The sequence below is a fragment of the Chiroxiphia lanceolata genome, chromosome 12 (genome assembly GCF_009829145.1).
Source record: "Chiroxiphia lanceolata isolate bChiLan1 chromosome 12, bChiLan1.pri, whole genome shotgun sequence".
NCBI classification, from domain to species: Eukaryota; Metazoa; Chordata; class Aves; order Passeriformes; family Pipridae; genus Chiroxiphia; species Chiroxiphia lanceolata.
In genome coordinates this window covers 17434821-17447784 of record NC_045648.1, presented here as the reverse complement: position 1 = coordinate 17447784, position 12964 = coordinate 17434821, and the positions used below count along the sequence as shown (strand labels likewise).

The 12964-nt window shown below is 51.3% G+C and overlaps 1 protein-coding gene across 1 annotated transcript in view; it reads right to left on the bottom strand.

The window, feature by feature from the left end:
• C12H15orf39 (chromosome 12 C15orf39 homolog) overlaps window positions 1-11888 on the bottom strand; it is a 28688-nt gene extending 16800 nt beyond the window's left edge. Inside the window, exon 1 of the mRNA XM_032700471.1 lies at window positions 11774-11888. The gene's annotated coding sequence lies outside the window, so the exon portion shown is untranslated. The remainder of the gene's footprint in view (window positions 1-11773) is intronic.
• Between the last annotated feature and the right edge of the window lie 1076 nt (window positions 11889-12964).

Below are 12964 nucleotides of genomic sequence, written 5' to 3'. Positions count from 1 at the left end.
TTTAAAAGTGAATAACACAAAGCCCGGCTCTGGCTCAATGGTGCTGTCAGAGAGCAAGACCTTCCCCTCCTAGCTTCCCCAGCCCTTGGGCTGTCAGGACGGGCAGAAGAAGCTCTCAAGTGAGAGGATACGGGGCTTTGAATCCCCTCCTGCACCACCCGGGGGGGCCTGGGGGGCCACAGAAACCTCCTTGCCTGGCACAGCAGTTCTTTGTCCTCCTTTTCTTGCCCTCCCCCTTCCTGCCCCAGCACTCAAGGAGCTGCTTTGATGCCCTCATAAGACAGATTTCCCACTGATAACCAATCCTTGTAGCCACTGCTGCGACTGGCTCCTACTGACTCATTCCTCCCATGGGGGGAAATCCTGGTGACTCCAGCTCTCTCTGGCCACCTTGGCAGTGGGGATTTCTTCCTTCCTTCATGCCCACCATGAACAAATAACCCTCCCCTGCTCCTGACCCCACTCAGGCCTACCAGCCCTGACCCAGGAGCTTGGCTAACCCTTGGCCAACACGTCCCCAGGCACTAACTGCTGCTCTGTGCCTTGAATGGGGGAGCACCACCTCACCAGTGGGTTTTTTTCCTCCCCAACCATCAGCTGCAGCAGAGGATCCAGGGAAAATATAAGACCTCAGTGAGCTTCTACACTGAGCAGAGTGAGCTGGTGATGGTCCTCATGCCCTGGGTGGCTTTCTCTTCCAGGAATTGACTTTTGAAGCCAACCTCAGCCTCCTGCATCACACTGCCCTACAGCAAAGGGCTCCACAGGTTAATCCTATGGAGAAACATCTCCTTTGGACATGCTTGATGCATTGGATGGCCCTGGGTTTTGCACAAGAGGCAGTGAATAATCACCCTCTCATCATTTATCTTCTCTGGACTCATCAGGATATTACAGACCTTGGTCATGTCTGCCCCTGATGCCCCTTTCCCAGCCTGTTTCATCACCCTTTGCACAGGAGCCTGAGTCTTCACAGAGGTGGGCTGGGGACAGCGACTCTCTGAGGGCGTTTGCCATTGAAAGCTGCTGGGGGAAGGATGCTCATGGGATTTGGGAAGCCTCCCTTGTTTCCTGGGGCCATGCAGGGTGTGAGGAGGTTTGTCTGGGAACATCTTGTGCTTTCCAGGAGCTGGCAACGGGAGGTGGTGATGGCTCCTAGTGGTTATTGCTGCACCACTAAAGTAAGCTGGATCAGCACAGGCAAGTTGGGGAACAGGCTGGACCCTCTGGCCTCAGCTGGAGTGGAATCGAAGCAGGAGAAGTAGCAGCTCCTTGCAGAGCCCCCAGGCTGGCAATCACTACTTGAGCACACTGGGACATCTTACTGCCCTCATGGAAACCTCATTTCACTCATCAGGCTAATGTGGTTTTTGGCTGGGGCAATTAGAGCCTCATAAAGGGACCACTTGTCACCTCCCTCACACCGCTACATCCCCTCTGTCCCCAGTCTCCTCCTCCCTCTGCCCTCTGTGCCAAGCTTTTCCTTCTTTTCTCCAGCCCTTTGCTCCACCATGACAATGAAGGAAAAAAGCCCAACCAAACCCCACAAAAAGGCCACTTTCCCCCCTTTTTGTCTTGCAGCAAACCCGTGGGTGCAGGGAGCTGTTGGAGCAGGAGCACCCAGGTTTTTGGCAGGGATGCTGCTTGGCCTGTCCCATCTATAGGAGCCGAGGCAGCCAAGCCTGCCAAGTGCTGGCAAGCTGGGGGTGAACCTGAAGCCATTCCCTGAGTTGGGATCCAGCCAAGCTCTATTGGCCAAGTGTCTTCTTTATTCCCTTCTAGGCTTTTTCCGTGCTTGGGTGTATTTCCACAGCATGGAGATGGGTGGAAAATTACTGGAGATGCTCCGGTGCCAGTCCCTGCCCTGGCAGAGGTGAGCTGAGGCTGCACATTCATCCAGGGAACTCCTTGCCACTGGGGCTGAAATGCCTTGAAGAACCAGCTAAATAGTTTAAAAAAAAAAAAAAAAAAGGAAAACTATTAAAAATCCCTTTTTTTTTGTCTTTGCTTAAAAATGTTTCTCTGGAGAGATCCGTGCATCCCAGCCCACTGGAGAGTTTTTTGGAGACCAACAGCTGCCTAGGGTTTGCTCCTCAGAATTACCATGAGAAAGTACAAACACACCCCAAACAGAGAAGATAAACTGAGATAAATGATGTGCACCAACATCCACAGTCCAAAAACCCTGTGATCCCACCCACCGGGAGGAAAGCAGCAGTGGCAGAGAGCTTGGGGTGACAGCTTGGGTTTGGTGCAATGACTTGGGGATGGATGGATTGATGGAGGGATGTTTAGAGGGGCAGGGAGCAAACCCTGAAGATCTCCTTTCTGCTACCCAAGGCATCATTCATAACCCATATGCTGCTCCTCTGAGGAAGCAGAAGGGAACATTGCAATCTTCCTGTTACGAGAAAACCCGGATTTCAACACACAAACCAAGGAGTTGAGGTCGGGGTGCTGCTCTCAGCTTGGGTGCAGCACCCCTGTGACCTGGGAACATCCATCCCAGGGTGGTTCCCCACCTCTGGGCTCAGGGATGCTCATCTAACCCAGTTCCTGTGCCACAGGGCTCCAGGACAGCTGAGCCAGGACTGGTGGGAGGGACGGAGCGTGCCCTGCTTATATCCAGGTCATTGGAAAATCCCCTTGGCTAGGACAGAAGCAGTACACAGACATCACATACCTCAGAGGGTTGAGCCTGGCCTCTCCCCTCCTCTCCCATGGCACCTCCAGCCTTCCTATTTTTCTCTTGAAACTACCAATTTGGCTACTATTTGTGAATAGTTTTGGGGAATTTCACTCTTCCAGCCAGGAAGGGCAGGCCCAGGTGTTTTGGTGCCCATCAAAAAAACCCCATTTGCTTGGCAAATGTAGCAAAGCCACTCATCACCTTCAAACCCCCTTCTTCCCACGCAGCAATTTTCAGTGCCTGGAAAAAGAAAGAAAATAACAACAAATGAGTGAAGCTCTTGGCTGTGCCCACTGCAGCATTCCTGGATGGGGCTGCAGGACCTTCTCCAGCCTGGTACAGGAGAGGACATCACACAAGCTGACTGGATGTACAAGCTCTTCTTCTCCATGCCTCTGTTACTGGGACACGGACTTTGGGGCTGAGCTGCTGGTCCCTGGTTCCCTCAGCAGGGCTTTTATTGTGGGAACCCTCAGGAAAGATGGCTGGGAACGAGGTGGGGCTGTGATAAGCCATGCTGCCAGTTCAGGGGTGGATTTACCACTCCAGGTAGAGGAGAGGGGTGGCTGCTCATGGCTTAGGGCTGAAATGACCCTCTGCCCTGCATCTCCCCATCCCAATCCCCATGTCATCATCTTACAGCTCATGGAAACCTGGTAGAAGGAGGCTTACTCCTGGCTGATCCTCCTTCAGGGATACCTGCTGCCATCTGCTCCACAGCAGCTGGATACACCCTTCCCACAGGGAACCACAGCTTGGCCCCAGTTCAGCATCTCCCCTCAGGCTGGGGACTCCCCAGCCCCAGCTGGCAGCCAGCCTCAATGCCACTAAAGTTCCTGGGAACTTCCCAGGGCTTCTCAGCCTTTGGAAGGGCTCACATTGCATCAGCCAGGCTTGGAGGAATTCAGTGACACCCAGGGATCTGCTTTCTTCTCTTGCTTTCAAAGCTTTTCTGCTTTGCCTGTTCTCCAGAAGGACATCAGCAAGGGTACTCTTGGTACCACCTGGATGGGGACCAGACAGGGATCACACAGTAAGAAAACCCAAATCCAAAAGTTTTGTCCACAGGTGGGTAATTGGTGGCCTGGGCTTTGCCTACACCAAGCCAGTGGCTCTGAAAGACACGGCAGGTCCACAGGGTTTTCCAGACTTTTCATCATCTTGCCACTGGCATACATAAATCCCAGCCCAGGGAAATCCTGGATGAGCTTCCCCTGTTTTCCACGATCCCAAACCCCAGCACTTTCCTATCAAAACTCAGCACCACCAGAGGGACTACGCTCAGTGCAGGGTCCCATCTGCTCTCCAGAAGGTGATTCCCATCTCGCAAGTCCACCTTGGATCTTCTAGCCCCAGCAGGACCTTTCAGCCCCAAGCAACAATGATTTTTTTGGAGAAGGCTCCATTACTCAGTGTGGTAGTGGCCATCCCATTACCATGTCCTTACGCATTTTTTCCCCAACACCCTGCAGCAAGAGGGAAAAATTCCCCGTAGCCTTTGGTCCTCCCATCCCACCACCTCAGGGCAGCATCACCTTCCAGGCTTCCTGGGCAGACCTCCTTCCTGCTCCAAATATCTTTTGTGGCTTAGTGGATGGCCTGAGGCTGGGTTGCTGTGTCCTGCTGGCTTTGACTCTGAGGGACTGGGAACAGACTGGGGAGACAGCACAGGATAGCCAACCTCATGGCTATACAAAGCTTGGAGACACTATAATGTCCTGGGATGGTTGTAAGATGGTGCCATCCCCAAATACCCACATCATATCGCCACAAAAAAATTGTGGGCAGCACCTGGGGAGGTCCTCCTCCATGTCACCAGTTCAGAAGTCCAGGAGGAAAAAGAAATCTCAGAGGATAAATCAATAAACTTCTCCCAAACCTGGTTTTAATTATCAAGAAGAGAACCAAGGATTGATGCAGACTTCAATGGGAGGAAGGAGAGAAGAAGAGGTCAGTGAGGAGGAGGAGGAGCAGAGGCAGCTCTGATTTAGCTGATAGCAATGTGTTTCATCTGCATCCAGCAAAGATTAAGAAAAGGTTTCATTGAAAAAAACCAGATGTTAACACATTTGCAACCCAGTCGTGAAAAAAAAAGCCCACATTCCTTCACCCCTCAGCTGCTCCCACACGCAGGTGGCCACTGCTGACATCAGTGCCATGAGCAGGGACAGGAGCTGGCAGAGGAGGGGGTGGGAATATACCATCAGCAGCTGAAGATGGGAGGTGTTTTAGGGCCCACCTGCTTGTGATCCCACCCTGTATCTTCAGCTTTCCCATCACCCCAGGCTGCTCCTGCCAAGGTCATCCCACTGATCCATCTGGGTGGCTGCTCCTTACTGGCATGAGCCAGGAGCACAGCTTCCCCTCTCCCTTCCAGGGATGCATGTCAAGCTGAGATAAGGATCCACTGGCTCCAGCACTGGGGCAGGGGAGGGAAAGAGGTTCTCCCACCCACGGATGAGGTGGAGACCATCTGCCATCAGGACACCTGCTAGGCCAAAGAGCCTGAGGGCACTTTGCACCTATCACTGGGCAAGCCTGGAAAGGTGAAAATTAACATAAACTGAGATAAAACCAAGAGAAAATTAACATAAAATGTATATACCACCAAGAGAGGAGCGTGAGAGAGAAGCTGTTACACTTTTCCTGGTGTTTCCAAAGCTCTTCTCTCCAGAGCTGCAGAGGGAGAAAACTGATTTTCCTCCAAAATGTTGTGTGGGTTGAGGCCAGCAGAGAACCAAGACCTCACCATGCGCTTGGGGGACACCAGACTCAAACCTGTGGTGTTTTTGGATCTCATCCTCTGCTGGACCTGGCAGGATGCTCGGGAGAGGGGGAGCTTCAAATCCCGGGCAAGGGGGTTCCATCTCCACCATACCCCGGTTCTTGCCCGCAAGGGAAAGGGAGATGTTGGCGTGATGGAAGCTCACCCGGACCGTCCCACCGACGCAGCCGTGTGTGATGGGAGGGATGCTGGCTGCAGCGGGGTGGGAGGGGGTCAGGGGGAAGCACCAGGGCTCAGCGGGAGGAGCCGGAGCGGAGGGGCAGCCTCCGGCACAGCGGCCGGGGCCGGGACGCAGCCGGCCGGGATTTTCAGCGGCTGAGTGAGCCAGCAAAGCAAACACGAGCAAAGAGCTCCCGAGCCGTGTAAACAAACAACCAATTAAGAGATGAAATAAATCTCCCAGGTACATAACCTTTCTATTTAAACACTCCGGGCCTGGAAGAGTTCCAGAGCATCTGACCCAGCTTTGCCTGAGATTTCTCTGCTGAGGTCCCACGGATGAAAGGGATGTTGGCTTTCAGGGAGTGGCTTCTTTTCTGCCTTTTGCCCCCCCCTCCAGTTATGTTATTCTTTCTTTCTTGTGTTGGTTTAATTCAGAGGGAAAGCCCCCAGCCTGTTTCATTCTGCATCCCCTTCTTTGCACAGAGCAGGACCTGACTCCCTTTCCCGTTTCTGGAATAGGATTGACTGCATTGACCTGTTAATTATGGAATTTAAGGCTGGTATCGAGGAAATGGGGGCAAATTGACCCAGTAGCATTAAAGGAGGAGTGGGAAGAGAAAAGCCAGGCTTTAAATGGAGGGCAGGCATCCCTGGGGAGAGATTTTGGGAAACTAAGGATGCTCCTTCCACAGCAGGACAGGACATAGAGACTGAAACAGGTTAAACTTGATGGGTGTATATAGGAGAGGTGTTGATTTTACTGGGGTTTCTGTCCCCAGTAAAATCCTACAGCTCAGGGGACCCTCAGCTAGCTCCCTCCTTTCAGATCCAACACCCCACGAGCTGCCAGACCCCTCATCTGCTCCCAGGCTTCTCCCTGCAGCCACTCTGCTGATTCAGGATAGCGAGGGACTCACCCCGCTGGCTTCAGCACAGCCTCTAATCCCAGGCTTAACTTTAAACCCAGGTTTGGGGTCCCGCAGAAGACAGCAGTCCCACAGCCCAGCCGAGGTCATGGCACAGTTATGCTGACTCTTTCCAGGGATGGGGGCATGAACTCCTTTAATTAGAGCTGTTAGATGGGCTTAAATCCACATACCTGCAGGATTTTGTTACCTGAAATTAAGCATGGAGGCTGCAGGAATAAGGATGGCTTGGGGGAAGCATCACTACTTATTTTTGGAGAAAGAAAAACCTTTCCTTGACACCAGACTAGGAGCTCTTTCAACCCTTAGTGACAATGCTTCATCTTAAAATGGCTTTTACTGAGGTGTTTGATGTACCAAAACACTCTGCTCTGCCCCACCACCAGGTGCCCAGTCCTGCTTGAATTATTTGGGGGCAGGGATCATATATCTGGGGGGTAGAGTCTGCTTAAAAGACTAAAATATCTGCTTATTCAGAGGCCTAAGATGGAGATGCAGCCAATGTGCCAGAGACTAGAAAGGGGGTGAAGTGGGGTGATGCAGCTTGGATGTATCTGCATCCCTGGCAGAGAGTGGGATAGTCCCCAGATCCCTCACAGTAGAGATGCTCAGAGAGTCCTCCCAAACCCCACCATGCAGGATGCTCATCTGTCCCCAGACTCTGAGCCCCCACGGCACATACGGCACCCACCTCCAGGGCCACCAACCCCACCTGCCCCAGGGTGGAATTTATGAGCAAAGACAGGAAAGAGAGGAAAAAATAGCCAAAAGCCAAGAAAACCTGCGCAGACAGGGAAGTGAGAGCCCCAAAGATAGCACTCCCACTCCTTCACATCCGGGCTTTCAGTAATCACAGCTCCTTTCACTTCTCCTTTGCCCTCCGCCTGTTCCTCCGCTGACGGGTTTTGGTTCCTCTCCACTCCCCCATCACCTTCCCCCTTCAGAGGCCAAGCCCTCAAACCACTTCAGCTTTTGTTTCTCAGGGGTGCTGCCCGTTCCCATGTCCCATCCAAGGTGGTGGGGACGCGATGGGGACGGGAGGTGACGTCTCTTCTCCTGCAGTGATCCAGCTTGGATGGATGGTCTGGGGGAGGATAGATACTGGGTCAGGGGAAAGAGAGAGGGGGGGGGGAGTAAGAAGCAGAGCAGCTGGAGCTCTTTTTCTCCGTGGCTTTTCCCAGATCTTTGACTCCCAACAAAGCCCCAGTAAACTCAACTATTTAATTATGATTATTTTTATAGAACCAGCACACAGAGCTGGTGCTGGAGGGACGCGCCAGGCTTTGTTCTGTTTTTGGTCACGTCACCGAACAGGACAAAAGAAACTTATTCAACACCAATTTGATGTGAATAAGCAGACACACTTCTTTATTCAGTGTGCTGGGAACACGCTCCTCCAAACGTGTTCCACCTCAGCAACAAAATCCATTCCTTTTTATACCTGTTATATAAGTCCATTCTTAATTCCAACCTTTACAGCGACTGGTTCTATAGGATATATCTCTTTATTCCAAAAGCAGTCATTGGTCAGTTCTACTTAGCTTTACTGATTGGAATCTTTGATATGCAGATCAAGATGGGAAGGGGTGAGGGGGTTTCCAAGCAGCATATATGGTCCAGTAACTTAACACACATGTTCCAGTAACTTCTTGGTGAGGTATCCACGGTTGCACACTCCAAACACAACCCTCCATAACAATTCTATACATTGTGCTTCACAAGTTTCTACCTTTAATCAAACAATTTCTTTTATATGATCAAGTCTCGATTATTTTATCACAACTTCTTCTATACAATGAAATCTTAATTATTTGTAGACTATTTGCAACAGTAACAGGAGTGTCTATGCGTGCAAGTGCTGACGGAGGGTCAATATTGACTTTCTGCTGAAGCAACTGGCAAGGTTCACAGGCTGGAAGCGTTTGGGTGCTTCAGCTGCATCCTGTCCACACCTCAGGAGCTTTTGCCCTCACCAAGAGCTATTTCCTATCAATGAAAAAATGCTGCTGTAAATAACATCCACCCAGAGCACCTTAGAGCAAACTTGCTCTGAGGGTATGGAGGATGCAGGTTTCCTGGAGAAGCTGCAAAAGCAGGAGCTCCCTGACCTCAGGAGGGGTATTCCAGAGCGAAGCAAGGGGCAGAGGTCTGCCTGTGCCTTGGGCTGTGCTCCAACATCAGCCGTGTTCCCGCAGCCAAAATTTGCTGCCTTTATAAAGGGGCCGTGTTTGCCAGGTCGAGATTTGTTTGCATGGGGGGTTGATGTGGGGTTGTGTGGGGGCAGCAGGAACCAGGTCAGGGCTTCCCTCACCACCCCCATCCCCACTGGCAAAGGAAAGCCCAGCAAGGCAGAGGCTTCCCCAGCCACACGCCTGGCAGGCACATGGTGCTGCCCGGCAGAGGGAAGGGACAAAGGGACAGTGCATCCCTCGCCTGCCACTCATGCAAGAGCTGACTTTGGAATGGCTGGGATGGCTCTGGGATGGCTCCCAGACCCCACGCTGGTTCCTTATCCTCAGGGAAGTGGAGCAGTGGTCTGGAGGGCAGCTGCAGTCGTGGAAGCAGAGTCAGACCTGCACAAATACAACAGCTCGGCTTGTAAATTACTCCCAGTTAGGAAGTTTGGCTGACACATGTCCAGGGAGTTTACCTGGAGCTATCCCATGGCCTCAGAGCTGCAGTGGATTTGTGGGATGAGAGCACAGGAGAAGTAAGCTGTGCAGGGATGGGAGGCTTTCAGCTGTTTTTTCAGGCACAAGTTACCATTTTGTCCCCTTTTTACACCAGATCCTCTCTGCCAGGGCTTTTGCCAGCCACAGGCTGGGCTGTCTACTGGCTGCATTCCTTCAGGTTGACGTGTCTTATCTTTTTCCCCTCATGCTTATCATGCTGGAGTTTGTGAATCATATTTCTCCAAATCTATAAACCACCCCCGTGCCCCATGTAAATCAAGTGAGACAGAGAGCAGAGCCAGCCACAGTTCAGGCCGCTCCGGGGGCACAGCACTCCTGGGAAAAGGCTCTTCTAGCCATCCAAGGAGCCAGGCAGGAATAAACCCCTTTTGTAAAGCTTTTATCACTGTGCTGGCACCCCAGCAGCTTGTTTTGGCAGTGGGAAGCTGGGGTGGCACACTGCCTGTCCTCTCATGATCACCCGCTGTGCCAGTGGTGCTGGACGTGGGGGGATTTCCTGGATACCCCTGCTGTTGGCAGGGCTGGGGTCAGGGGGGATGAAGGGTCCCTGGGGTGCTCATGGCAGCTGGCACTGGATATCAAAGGTTTTCTGGAGGCTGACTGCCATGGGAGCAAGAGGTGGGAGCATGCCAGGCCCTCCCAGCTTTCAGTCTGAGGTGTTTGCAATCCCGTTTGTTGGAGCCTGATTTTAAGTCTCCATGTAGAGCCCATCTCTCTGCACTCCCTCCAGGGAGCCCAGGAGCCTGTGGTCAGGAGCAGATTAATTTTATCTTCATTGTGATGAACAAAAGTCACCTTTATTCCTCATCTCACTATGGTTTTTTGTGCTCATTCCATCCCCTTTATCCTCTGTTTCCCCTAGAGAGTCAGAAAAGCAAGGTACAACACCAAATGCAGGACTCCCAGAGAAAAATTCCAGTCTCCATCTAAATTTCATGTTGAAATTCCAGGAGTGAAACCCCAAACAACAGGTTAAGACCTAGCAAGGAACTGCCCCATTGGATTATTTCTCTCTGCTGTGCATCTCTGAGCATCCCAGCTCCAGGGAATTCAAGCTTCTAATTAAGCTCAATTACTCCTGGAAACAATTTTTCAAGCACCCACCGAGGCTGCTGACCAGAGCAAGAACACTGCACCGAGTTTTAATTGCAAGGTTGTCCTGCCAAAACCAAGCTATCGGTGTCACTGGTGCCAAGGAGTCTGTGCCAAGCCATGCCGTGTCTTTTGGCACTGTCCTTAACACCAGTCAGGGCGATTCAGGTGCTTTCAAGCATCTCCCAAGCCAGGAGCACTGGTGAGACAAAAATAATTAAGCACACTGAAAGAAAAATCATGAGGGCAGAGGCCTGGCCTGTTAATTTCCTAACTGGAGAACCTGAGTGTGCAGGTGGAATTTTGGAACAGCCAACAGTTACAAAAGAGCAAAGGCTAATTTGGGGGTTAGAGAGCTTCTTTCAATCAATTTTTCTCCATATCTGATAAAAAAACACAAGCAGACACAACGACTTAGCACAGATGTTAGGTGTGAACACCTTCCAGAGCAGTTACAAGAGGCAATCCCTTTGGATCATCTCCCTTTTCCACAAAAAAAAAAAAACACCTGCCCATCACTGCAACCTTACAGGAGGAAGACGCACATCTCAGGGCGTTCTCTTGAATCCTACCAGTGCAAGGAAAGGGGGATAAAACCCTGTGCGAACACCGCCAGGTCTCACTCGCCACCGCCAATTTGTCACCCCTGTGGCAGCCACCGGCTCTTCCAGCAGCAGCCCCGCTGTGGTCGGGGAGCAAAACCTGCTTCCTGCCACCTCACGCGCTTTCGGGGATCCGGAGGAGGCGGATCCTGGGCTGGTGGGCAGGTGCCAAATCCGGAGCGCCGAGGTGGTAAAAGCCGCTGCACCAGGTGCATCACACAGGCACGACTGCCAGAAGTCTGAACATCGAGAGGTTTTATCACTTTTTTTTAGAGGTGGTTTTTTTTTTTTTTCCGTGCTGCAGGCTCTGGATCCCTTTCCCCACCCACGACATGGGGCGGGCCCAGTTCTAGTTCCATTTCCATCTGAGGAACCATTCCGACGTCTTGAAGGACGGGGAAAGGGAACTCCAGAGGTTTTCTCAGGGGTTTCTTCTGGCCCTGAGCCTGGAGGGGAGAGGTGCCCTCCTGTCCCCCCCACGCACCTGGCTCCATGGCCGGCACAGAGACAGCACACCAGGCGTGGAGAGGAGGCAAGAGAGTCTTTATTGCTGGGGATGTTACATTTATAGGGTTTAGGAGGATTCACAGGGTAACCAATTAGAAATCTCAAGGGGCTTACAGGAACACCCAATCACAGGAAGGGGTTAACAAAGGCCAATGGGAAACACCTCAGGACACCTTCCCAGGACATTCCTGCATGGATAACACTTGTCGTGGGGGGTGCTGGAAAGAAGAAGTATGTGTTTGCAAAGAGACCACAAAAAGCCATTTTAAGACATGTTTAAACAACAGTTTTCCCATATAATGCAGGTTTAGTGCCACAGCAGGCTCCCAGGATGGAGGCGTGGGATGGGACAGGCATGTGGGAGGATGGAATTCCCATCAGGGGTCACAGCTGGGGAAGCCAACTCCTGATCAAAGCCAGGCCAAAGCAGCACCACGGTGTTGCAAAATAATTCAAATTTAGTAGTAGAATGGCTAAGGCTTAGTAGGAGAGTAGCCTAGAAAGCAACACTCCAAAGTAGTAAGTTAGCAACCTTGTTTGTGAGAATGGAATGTGCTGAAGAGGTAGGAACAATAATCAAAGGATTTAGTCAAGCATGTATATAATGATTTGTTACCTTAGATGTGGTAAGGGTCTGTTAAACAGTTTCTAAGAGTAAGACAACCTAAGCAGATTTATGATTAGAGTAGATGATTATCAATTGTTATCAGCATGAAGTATGATCTTGTTTGTAACCGAATGTAACTGTTTTCTGTGGAAACTGCACGTAAACTTGTTTGTGTAAAAGTATAAAAGCTGAACTGAGAATGAGAGTCTTTGGAATCCTGACTTGGGACGACAGTCCTCAGGTTCCCGGGCCCCGAATAAAGCACCGCATAAACCGGCACTGTGTTGGTTTGTGTCTTTGTTACGGGCAACAACGGCACCTCCATCCTCCTCGGATGCCCCCCAGATCCAAGCAGCAAAGGGGTCTCATTGAGTTTGGGATGGGGGAAGCAACCGGAGGCGTGGATGCTGAGAGTCACATTTGAGTCCAGGAAAGGAGGGCTGCTGCCTTAGCTGAGCTTTTGTCCCGACTCTTTATCGCTCCCAAGCCATGCTGAGAGAAACAGTTTTAAGCAGGATGAATGAAATTGCAACACAGCAGGATTCCTGGGGATGCTGCCTCAGTCATCCGAGAGTTTTTATGGGAAAGTGAAACAAAAAAATCAGTGTGCAGCTTAAAAATAAGAGCTGAAGGAAAAGAAAAAGCATGTGGGGAATGTCTTGGGCCTCCCCTGTGAAGTCAAGACACACACATAGCTCTGAGGGACGGAGCTGGAAGCCTGAATGCCCTGAGGGATCCATCCCTGGACAACTGTTGGTGAGTTCAGTGGCTAAGGAGACCCTGTACCTATTGCCTGAGCCAGCACAAAGCCCTAGTTTGGAATCAGGTCCTTCACTCATTGTCCCAAGCCTCATTCTAGAAAAGCACTGTCCCAAAGCCCCCTCCTAAAGCCTCATGTGAC